This window comes from Phymastichus coffea, unplaced genomic scaffold, assembly GCF_024137745.1.
Source record: "Phymastichus coffea isolate CEN01 unplaced genomic scaffold, Cenicafe_Pcof_1.1 PCOF00077, whole genome shotgun sequence".
In the NCBI taxonomy this organism is placed as follows: domain Eukaryota; kingdom Metazoa; phylum Arthropoda; class Insecta; order Hymenoptera; family Eulophidae; genus Phymastichus; species Phymastichus coffea.
The window spans coordinates 1,017,872-1,029,982 of NW_026706888.1; the positions used below are offsets into that span (position 1 = coordinate 1,017,872).

A 12,111-nucleotide genomic window follows, 5' to 3' on the forward strand; every position below is an offset into this window, starting at 1 on the left:
TATGATTGCAAGAGGCGACATTCTGATCGGCTTTTCACGGCGACGACCTGTTTTCTTACATTATCGCGCGGAGAGTGGGTCTATATTTAGAGAAGCAGTTCTCTTTTTGAGTATGCTAATAAGAGACTAAATTTAGAATTTCAGATACGATCGTTGTTTCGTATTATTATATGTTTACGTGCTTGCAATATTTTCTTATTTATTCAATTACTTGAAAGGTTTCAAGTGTCGAATCTGATATGTATATCCTTGCTCAATAAATTTGGCTGACTTTATTCGGAAATTTTTGCTGTTTGATTTTTTGTCTAATAATTATTTGAAAAATTGGGCTTAACTCGATATATTCCAAATGCAGAGAAAACTTTGTCATTTACCGAATCTATTCATTCAATCAAAAATTCAAAATATCTAAGACAACAATAAGTAAAATTTCAATGATACCGGCAGTGTTTTTGAGAATACTTGTCGCTGTTTTATTTGCGGTATCGCAAACACTGTTTGCCTGCCCCTCAGCGGTGTTCTTATCCACTACGCGATTATGGACAAATTGGATTTTCATTACGGCAGTTCATCTGTAATTTATCGCAACAACAGAAAACCGTAGGTATCGGTGATTCAAGACCACGCATTATATAACGATCAGAATTTGAGTTGTCCAGCAACGAGCGAAACCATTACCAGACGAAAAATTCATCAAAATATGCCGATATTCGGGTCTTTCGGATAAAATAATTTGAAGCGCGCCTTCGAACTAAAACGGGATTCCCTTTTTGTCGCTCGTTGCAAGCGTCAGGGGAAAAAAATCAGCATTCCGTGAATATTCAATAAAGACGTAAGCACATATTTCTCAATATCCACCGACAGAGCTTAATTACTCCCACGCTAAACAATGCGCGATTCGAAATTCCGTTGCGCAGCATCTTCACACACACGCGCGAGCTTCAAAGTATCCGAGGCGCTTAAATGCGCGAGGAGGCAGGAAGGGAGAGAAAGAGGAAAAGTCGTGCCCGGCGGCTCGAAACAATAAATTTACATAGCGATGCAATCGCCGGAAAACAAGTGACCGAACAAGGAGATTCTCTATCGGGCCGGGCGGAGGGAAAACACCTCGTTGGTCACGCGGCCACCAAGAGCCGCTAACGAGGCGTGGAGCTTTCGAGAAGAAGAGCAAGCGCCCTGGTGATCTGTCGAGATGCTCTCTCGGCCCTCGCTCCCCTTTCGTTCTGATTAGCATCGCATTGATTTTTCCAGGGCTCGGTTGGCTCTTTCGATTTTTATGCGCGGCTCGTGCGCAGCAATTTCAATACCAAGGCAGTATGTGCATTTGATTTTCTTGCGGCGAGATGCGTACCGTTGATTCGTGTCATCGGATGAAAAATTGCATGGCCAAGCGTTGGCGACAATGTATAAATGTTTCTTCCTGCGTTGGTATCTAACGCACTTATTTTTTCTCTCAGGTAAGCTGCTTCATGATCCTATCCATTGTCACCGTGGTGAGCAAAACTGTCATTGATTGAAATACCATTTACCCATGAGACACCGATAAATTACAAGTATTTCGCAAGAAATACTCAGCAAAAATAATAGTAATAATAATAATAATAACAATAATAATCGTCAGACAATTCGTCTCAGTAAATTTTTCATTATAATTATGATCGATATCAACGATCGTAAATTAATTTCCAAGCTGTGAAAGCTGATGTTTATGACAGAAAATTGTACGCTACACCCATCCTGTGCCAAAAGTCGAGCACTCCTTATATAACATAAATTCCGTAAAAATTATGCTCGAGCAATTACATACCACCGAATTCCTAACATCCGTTACATTCAAAGAGAACGATAACCAGTTTCAGCTCGATTAATTGCGAAAGATTTGCAGAGAAGAGAAAAAAAAAATTGCGCAAACGAAAGACGACATTAAATATTCAGTGCTTCGCCAACGACAACTACGAAAGTACATAAAGTTTTGTGGTACACTATACGGCGTGAAGGAAAAACGACTTGGCGCTTTTATTTCTCGGTCACGTTTTCCGTGTTATGGGCTCCTCGGCGCGGTGCAAACTAGGTGCAGACGTTCGTTTTGATATTTTACCCAGAAAACAATGCCCCTCCAAAGTCATTTCTTTGATTGATACCTCGGCTGAATTTTTGATCTCGTCTAAATAGTTTTTAGGCTTAATTGCCTCGACGTGCCCCAAAGACTTTTCGTGAACGTCTATTTAATGTTTATAGCCTGGATAAATGCCAAATCGTTAGTCTTTTGTTGGTTTTCTTCTTATCGTGAAATATTTTTCGTCGCTTATATTATTACGAAACTATTCGGGATCAATGCTGAAAGCTTCTCACGATCTTTCACTTTTGTTGGCTTCAACTTAATCAATATTTTTGTTATATTTGATGGCTCGCAAAATTTAGAAATGAATTTTGTTTATTGGCTCACACTTTCAATACAGTTTCTTCATTCCGTTTTGAGCCGTAAGACTTTCATTCGGACACATCGAAAATTGGCATTTACCCTCAAACGCAGTCATTAATATCAATTCAATCCTCTCCGGAGCAAAAAAAAAATATGCTTCCATCGGGTACTTGGAAAATTACTATACGCAGCCACATCAGCAGCTCATCCTAATAAATCTCGGCATCATCGCGCATGCAGGCTTTCCATAAAAGCGCGCGCGTATATATGACACGCCCGAGACTCGGAGAGACCCCCTGCGGCGAACTTGCAACGGCTTCATAAAACCTGTGCTCGCGCATATCTCGCCTTCGTTCTTCTACAGCCAGCGCCTTGCCTTGCGTCCCGTCTTTCTTATCTTCTTTTCACGCCAGCGGAAGTGGTATCTATAATTGCGCACGCGACCGACCGAGTAATTAACTTGTGCACGTGTCTATTAAGGGCTTTTCAAGGCAAATTCTGTTCGGTTGCTTTCAGCTAGCTGGCCAGTTGATGCTGCGTGAACTAAGCCGCTAAATCAATGCGTATTATTGCACCAAGTTTGAAAATTAGTCACTTTGATTGGGTATTTAACAGCTGTAAATCGGATTTCGCGATACGAGACACCAGGTGGCCCTAAAACTCTTGAAAGAAAGTAACGAGATTTTATTTTACATAGAATTACAATTATGACTTCTATCTGGCTTGTCTAACGAACTGACTGACCTTGTATCTGATGATAAATTATGTTTCTTCCGTACGAAACCTTCAAATTTAGATTACAGATCCAATCTTTTAGTACATTATTCTGCAGCTATAAGCACAGTGCGTCAATGAATGATCGAAAGAAGCGACCCGTAAAAAAATCAAAACTCTGCTCCAACGTGATTTTTCCATTCGCGTCGATGCATCGCATCACTCTCAAAACAGCATCGTACACGCACGTGATGCACGCTCGGATATTTTATGCTAAGCAAGATGCGCTCGCCGCATGTAACACATCGCAGCAACAGAAACGTAAATGCAAATTGATTGTACTATATTATTCGAATTGCCGCGTTAGCCTCTAGCTCGCAACTGATAATCGTAAAGAAAAACGCATCCATTAATCCGACAGTATGCGCCTCCTCCCCACCACTATGTGTGAGCGAATTTAACAAGCGACGTTGTCGATTCTAAATCATCGCCGTACGTACGATCGCGCGAGCTCGCGCGTTCTCAAAAGAAAAGAAAAGTCACAATTCCAATTATCCCGTTTCTCACACGCGCACAGCTGCCGGCTAATTTTCAATTCGAAAAATCCACCCCCCCTTAACCATCTGGTTATTGATGGTGGCGCATCAATATTCTCCGTCGTGCGCGGATATTCCATCAATCCTTATAGTCGATAATAACGCGATACAGCACCACCTCCCGCGATGCTCCTGAGACTGTCAGGTGCGAGCCGCGCGCGACTTTGTTGCGCGCATCTTTCCACCAGTTGAATTTCTATGATTAATTGGCAGATGTGCGATTTAATAGCCTGCAGCTTATTTGAATGCTAATAACTGATGTGTGGCGAAAATCGATGCCAGTGGATGTATGTTGCCGTGACGTGGGAACCTAATTAAACGACAATTGTTGTGGGGCTCATAAGTTGGAATAGAAGCGGATCCCTTTCGGTCAATGGAAATTAATGCGAAACGTTTCAGTTGATACAAAAACGAGGGATACTGAAAATACGCGAGGTCTTAGACGTAAAATACAGTGCTAGAAGTGAGATTGTGTGGCTCGCTCAATCAAGAATGCATTCGTGCGTGTGCGATTATTATGCGCTTGCACAATTTTTCTCCGAATCCCCCGCATTGTAAGAAAGACGATGACTCGAAAGTACAGTCACACACTCTCTTTCTTTGCCGAGTACCGACAGTTTTCCTGCACGTTACATTTGATCCGAATATAAGTACGATGGCACATACGGAGCATATTGATAAGTAATTGCATTTTGTAGTTTCAGTTTTATTAATATTATATCGAATATTTTGTATGGGCCAGAGCTGATAAAAAGAAAAAACAATTGCTGGAAATCGATAAAAGGGTTTCTGGCTAAGCTTGTTTTTCACTGTCACTCCATAAAACATTAGCTCTGAAAATGCACTTTTTTGCCAATCCACGCACACCATTAAATCGCAAAAACGCCAAATGACTAAATTCGTATAGTAACTGCGCAACTGCGCGACCGCGGGGACTCCTCCCATGCAGTTCGTTTTTTTCGTCTTGTGCCTCTGCCCGCGGTCGGATCCTCGCGGGCACTGATCGGGTACATAATTCAATGCGCGCGCGCGGAAAGCTTGGAAGCGCTCGAGATGGATGAGCCTTGCAGCTTCGCGCGAGTTCGGGGAATACGGTCTAAGCAGTGCGGCGCGTCGCACAACAGCGCGCAGCCCCCTCATACATGCCGAGGCGTGGGCAAAAGCGCGCGGCTAACGATGTTTATTTATGATCGGCAGTGCGCGCGAGTCGAAGCAAATTTGTACTTGGACGCGGCTACGCGCGCGCGCGCGCGCGCGCACAGGTGCATTCGCAATGTAAAGAGGCGCGACTCGAGTGTACACTTTGTTTCGTCGCGATGGTTTTTCTGCTGCCACGGCTGACGGCAGACTGACAGTCCCGGCCTGTCGGCCCGTTGGGCTGTTTGCTTTACAGAGTTACCGACTACAGTTTCGCGCGTCCACTTTTATCGAGACCGAGCTGTGCGATACGCGCGCGAGCTGATCTTTTGAAATTATCATTATGCCGGTGCACGCGTTCTTTTCGCGTTGAGAATCCAGGCTGATATTTATTTGTTGGTAAGCCGAGCTCGACGAACAACGATACGACGTTGCCGCGCGGTTGCCACGTTAAAAGTATAACGAGGAAAAAGAAGAACATCCATTGTGCAGAGGCCTGCACGTCTAACAGTTTTCGTCACAGTTCAGACGAGCGAACGCAAAAGCTGCACCTGTAACTTCCTCGTTGCCCGCAAACTCCGTAAATCAAAGAAAGAGACGAAGCACGGGCGGCAGGGGAGTCCCCGACAAGCACATAACAATTATAAAAAGTAAAATAAGTGACATCGGCATGGCTCGCGAGCCAATAGCAAAAGGCTTATCGAAAATCTCGAACGACACTCGCGCGTCGCCGGCGCGGGCATAATAAAACTTTGGCCTTATTTATACATTGCGACTGTGCCCCCCTGTCCTCCTGCTCTTCGCATGCGACCGCGCCGCATGGACAGAAGAATGCATTCGTGGCGCCGCAGGCGTAGGCGACTTCAGCGATTTATCGCGACTATTTTCCATGTTCGGGGCGGGTGCGTCCTTTTATCGCCACCGCGCCGCTGCATGTACACTTTTAACCTTTCTCTCTCTCTCTCTCTCTCTCTCTTCCCATTCGCTTTTTGCATTTATAACTGCGCGAGCATACTGCGCGCTCTGACAGTGGCCATTGCAAGTTCAGCTTCAGATTATATATTGAATTGCTCGGCATCTTAATGTGATTGCGGCACCTTGATTACCCTACGGCTATATTGGTTTTTCTTCAATGTCGTTTTAGACAAGTTTTCGTTTGCACTTTTGATTTGTTTTGCTCCTTGTTTTTTTCTTATTTGTGTACGCTTGGTTTTGAAATTTACGATGGATCGGCTGACGAGTTTCATTACGTGAAATTGCTTTAGATTTTTGACAGAAAGACATTTTGATTAATTTATAAATTTGCCAAAATCATAGTAAAATTGTGAGATTTATTCGTCCACACGTTTATTTCCATCAACGTAAAAATTGAGATTAAAAAATACAGTTCGTAAAATATTTATTGTCTGAAATGTAATTAGATAAATGACGAAAAACGACAATGAAATGCCATCGAAAATGACAATCAAACGACACAACGTCCCGATCGAAAAAAAAGAAGAAGAAAAAGAAACAAAATTGCCGCAAGAGAAAGGGTCAAAGACACCACAGTTGGTATTAATTAAATGCGACGATTTGCATGTTGTCGATGTGGCGCTTCGGCATGCCGCGAACTCTTTATACAATTAGTACGTACACGAGCGCGAGAATTGAGTTACACGATTGTCGCCCGGTCGCCCGCGCCTCGCATGCAAAAATTAAAAGAGACCGCGTCGTCGTCGTGCGCCGGCTATATCTTTTGAAGGCTTTTACTTATGCAAGCGTCGATTGAGCGCGAGATTAATTCTTTCTTTGTTTGCTTTTGCTTTAACGGGTTGGAAGTTTTTTCTTTCCTTTTCTTTTCGCAGCGTGTACGTGTTAATTAAGCATGCGCGTGGTATGCGCGCGCGACACTTATTTTGCATGACGAACGCTTCGAGAGAGAAAAAAAAGACAAGTCGAGGGGGTTACCCTATTTCGGTGCTTCCATCGAGTGCGCATTATATTCGGTTGGTTAAGGAATGCGCAGCTGCCGCTTGCCAAAGCGCAAATGGCTTTCTGATTCTTGTCCGCGATTTCGCCACGTCGCAACGTGCAATTGGAGCGCGGGCAAGAAAAGAAAGCTCGATATTCGTCGATTAACATCTAAATTCACACGCCCGCGAAATCGTCAATGCTCCGCCGGGCTATTTTCTTTTCGGCGCGGCGATATTCCCGCGCGAGTTCGTAATGTGGAATTCCCAAAAGAAAAAGAAGAAAACTGCGCGTACGTATATATTTTTCGTAAACACCAAAAACAAAAAAGAAAAAAATATCGAAGACATTGAAAATTGAATTCCGTTTCGATGTGCAAGCGCGAGGCATTTGTATAAAATAGGCAAATAAATAACATTAGCAAACGCACCAACATTACCATATAATATGAAACCACTTGTGAAAAAAAAAAAAAAAAAAAATTATGAAGAGAACGCTACTCGGCGTCTTAGCTTGACGAAGCGAGAGCAGTTTGCAGGGTCCACATTTGCATCTGAAACGTATCGGCAGTCGCGCGTTTCGCAAGGTGTGCTGAACGCGCGTCCAAATGAAAAAAAGCCGTATCCCAGAAACGGGAGCAGTTCGTGAGAATTCGCCGACTTGTGATTGAATTGCGTCTCTTTTACGGCGTGAAATGCTTTTCATCCAGCTCCTTCGATTTTTTTTTATATATATTTGCTGTTCAGCATTTGTGAGAAAAGACTATAAGGTATACGCAATATTTATTTACAGCTTTGTCGTTTTTGTGATTCTCGAAGAAGTTTTGTATCATGATTGTATCTTATTTTGCAGAAAATTGTTTCAGATATGCATTATTTAAATTTTGATTTTAATGTATTCAATTATATTAAAATATGTATCTATTAATTGTTGAACGTCATGTTATTGCAAATAAGTACGCAGTTTACATATGTAGAATGCGATCTATTTAATTATTCATTAGCATACATTTGCTAATTGATTAAAAAAATAATACTCAATTACACTGCGCTCATTGAACACAACACTGAAGTGTGAAAAATAAAACGCATTAACGCAAGTATAATAAAATAAAGATTAGTAAAATATCAAACTTTGACCATTCCATCTAGTGAACACACAATTCGGAAAACGCTCAAACGTACGCGTACCAGCCGAGCCGACTCCACGCGTTTCGTCAGCGTACGCGACTATCTATTTCTTTCTGTTTTGTCCCTCCGTAGTAGGATAAATGTCCGCTAGGTGGCCCGAATCCAAATGATCGTCACCTGCAAGAGAATTAATGAAGTTCAGTGCTCATATACGAGGTGGATAAACGAGAAAAGTTAAGATCATACTTCACAGGATCATTTCTGTAGTATATCTTCACAGACTTTCTACCCAAAGTAGGAGTCGATGCAACCACGATGAGGAGATGTAGCTCTCCTTCCTGAGCGTGAGGACGACTTGGAAACTCGGCTTTGCTGAGTATCCAGTCATCGATGATCGTTCACCTTTTACTCTTTGAGTAGAAGGCATGGGAGGATGAGTTTTCTGAGTGGCTTGTTTTATTATAAATTAAAGTAAAGAACAATTAGGAAGTATTCAATATTTTCAATTTTTTGGATAAAAGTATTAATATTCGTTTGCAATGATTTTTTGTTTTCTTTTTCAAGTAAAAATGATGAATTATTAAAAATTTTCCAATGATGTTATTTAAATTAATTAATTATTAATGCCGAATACTTGTTTGAATATTAATTATTTTTATACATAGAATCGAGTATTCTTCAATATTTTCATACTCGTTTATTCAATTGTATTCATTATCATTATAATGTGTTGATGCGCGATAAGTTGTCGAAGGTATAATTTTTAACGAGCTTTATGTTCGTCAACTTGAGATAATTCAGCCAGTAAAAAACAATGCCACAATCCTCGATGAATCGTGGCGTTAACATGGTCGTTAAATCATAAACATATAGCGCTTAGCAACTGTAAAGTGAGAAGAAAAAGCTAATCATACTTATATAGTATTTAAAAATTCAAGCCGCATTCAAGTTCATTTCACACATAATTTTGCCACTTGCACGCTCGCAGACATACGCGCGTGCGCGCGCGCGAATGGCGCAGTGCGCTTAAAAGAGGAAGCCACTCTCCTGGCGGCAAAAAAGTCAAAACCGCTGCTGCGGCAATCGATCTCGGCCGCGTTTTTCCCGCGGCTCATATTCTCAGCGGGCAATTTTTATAGCGATCGCGCGCAGCACGCGGGTTAAACGCTCATGAAAAACAGGTAAAACTGCTCCCTGGAGGAGCATAGAAGAGAAAATACACGTGTGAGAAGAGGGGCACGGAATCGGCGGTCTATTAGACCGTAAATGGCCAGAATTTTCTAGAATTTAAAATTAATAATAAAGCGGAGTACATAGTGGATTGATTGAATATTGCTTAATTGACTTGTATTAAGAGGACTGCCAATGGAATTCCAAAATAGCTGTTCGCAATATCAACTTCCGCGACGCAGCTTAAAATTCCAAATGTATTTGCCCTCGAGATAAAATGAGATCACATATTAAAATTTATTGTAATGCGTGAAACCGCGCACGAGGAGGGCATTTAATTAAACAGTAATTTATACTGATATATGCAATCAGAGTATCGATCACGTACAATGTTGAATGTAATACGCAATTATTTATGAAGTATATGGGTTCATTTAAACGTAATGTAGTGTATGCTCTGCAATAGAATTGAGCTGATCGATATACGTGTGCCGCGCTCGCCCTATAATTACGCAAATGAGCGTATTACTTATGATGGTTTCGCTGTCACTTTCCACTCTCTTACTCTCGGATAATTCGTTATGTTATTTATCTCATCAGCCGCGCTTATGTATTCTTACCTTTTAAAGTCAATCTTTCAAAGATTTTATACTTTAAAATTTATTATGCTAAGCTAACGATTGAAATGACCGTGTAACTTATCTTTTGGACTAATCAAAATTTTGTGAAGGTTCATGTCTACAAGAACAAAAAATGAAATCCCGATTCCATCTGAGACTCATTACTCGGCGTGTACCGGAAATGCAGTTTGCTAAATTCATTTGGTTGTGATCCAAGTGGGCCGTCGTATCGGCGATCGAGAGAAAATTTATATATCGCCAATCGGCGACGGTAGAAGCCTTTCCTAAGATTTATAGAGGGCAGAACGATTGCGCGGCCCGTAAAAGCCTTCATGCAAATAATCCATTTGTTCGCCAATAACCATTTGTAGGGTCAGCGCCTTTGGCTCGAAAATGTAACGATGTTTCTCTCATTATCCAGACCATCGTCTTACAGTTATAGGTCCCGTGCTCGCGCGCGCGCCACTCGATCATTTTTTTCCCACGATCATTCGCCCGAGCTCGTATCGCCCACTGGCCAACTTCTCTTTCCGCGTCGCGCGATATCAATCGAAAATGACGAAGCAACAATGGGCGCGCAACGAGCGCCCGGCTCAATGCATACACACCAGGCACGCGTCGTCGTCCATCATAGTAGCCGTTAGCGCACGCGTACACCGTACGGCTGGACACTTGTTGCGGATTTACTGTTGAGAAGAGCTGCACGCATGCACATTGCGATGTATTTATGAATGGCCGTGCGGGTTCGGCCACGCACTTATACAAGTCGCGCCAGCGTACGATATTCGTAGAGCCTCGTTCGCCGGCGAGAGAGAGAGAGAGAGAGGGATGCAGAGGAAAAAACGCGAGGAAGCGCATGCTGCTGCTTCCTCGCGAGTTGCATCGTGTACACCTCGCCGAGCGGTAAGCGTTACAATCGTGTTTGCCCGTTGCGCCGCCAAGCTTGGCTATTTTACTGTCGACTGCCGCGGAGAGAAGGCATTTGCCGAACAAGTCAATGGTTTTTGTCGTTCTATGCATTGCCAATGTATAAACTTTGCCGCGTGGTCAATGGATTATCATTTTTTTCACCGACTGTTTTGCGAACTTGAAATGGAGGACGATACTCGGTTTCAATGCAGAATCCATCAACTCCAGGTAACGCTGCAACGCTGTCGGACAACAAAGCATCTCAAGCCAACAAATTCGAGTGATTTTCAAAATAGTCGCGGGCTCCGGAGACGTATGTTTTTTTCACGAGTCAGCCGTCGATACACCACGAAAGAATGAATCTTATCAGCACCAGTAACTTCAGCGATCACAAATTCAACTGGATCGTGCGCGCAATATACAAATCGCACGTGCGCGCAGCTCCCAACATAATAAATAAATCCGTGGGATTTTTTTCTTTCTCCATCTTCCAAAGCCAATAAAATCGTCTCTCGCTCGGTCGTGCGCCGCGGTATGCGCGCGCGAAGTCGAAAGGGGGAGGGCGGATAATGTATGCCGCGGGAGGGAGGCGCGCATAGCTTTTCCATCGCGTATACCTGATGGCGCTTTTAAGCAAAGGTCGTAGCGCGCGATGCGCGGCCGTAGATAAGCCGCGCGTCTCCCGCGACGGTCTGTTCCTCTCTCCGCGGCGCGCTGCGCCGTCGACTAGCGGCACACGCGTCGACGCGGGGTCGCCGTTGATCAGGCGCGGCTCTTGCCTCTCTTACTTTTTTCGAATTCCTGTGGGCTTATTACGGGACTGCGTTGCAATATGATTGTGTATCGAGTCGGAATTTTATACGTAAATTGGCTTTTTTTTTGTCATCGATTCGCACGGGTCAAGTATCGTTATTGAAATGCTAGCTTTTTATAGATACAAGTTCTCGGGACCATTAATCCATTTAAAGCGTATTGAAACAAAGCCAAGTCCTATTTGCAAGTCGACCAGCACGATTAATTAGTCCATAATGCACACCTCGTTAGTGGCGGCAGGCTTAATGAAATATGCGTTTCACAGTGCGTTCATTATATGCCGTATAAGCCGATAGTTAATGAAAATTCAAGTATGTACTTTTCGCAGGGGCAATCCATTCGAGCTCGATATCCAGTAACATTTATTGCTTCCTTCGAATGGAAAAAATCTATCAATGAAGAAAATAAAAACGACCATCCTCTGTCGATATAAAAAAGATTATACTGCTTACATTTACTGCCTACAGCCATGACGGCTTTCAAAGCTGCGTACCGCCTTTATATAATTACCATTAAATTAATTAATCGGTCGTTTGGAAATCAAGAAAGAAGGACTTAAAACGGAAATTTAGAGACGATTAATTGCGACGCGTGAGAAAAGAGCCGCAGGTGTATGTCTTGGATACGAGACAATCACTCGCCGATAA

General features: G+C 42.8%; 1 protein-coding gene and 1 non-coding gene across 2 annotated transcripts in view; both read left to right on the forward strand.

Annotated features, from left to right (window-relative positions):
- LOC131668432 (Krueppel-like factor 7) overlaps positions 1–12,111 on the forward strand; it is a 298,845-nt gene that overhangs the window by 259,922 nt on the left and 26,812 nt on the right. The window lies entirely within an intron of this gene.
- On the forward strand, positions 8,189–8,403 carry LOC131668441 (small nucleolar RNA U3). Its single transcript, XR_009302269.1, has one exon. It is a non-coding gene; the product is annotated as a small nucleolar RNA U3 (small nucleolar RNA).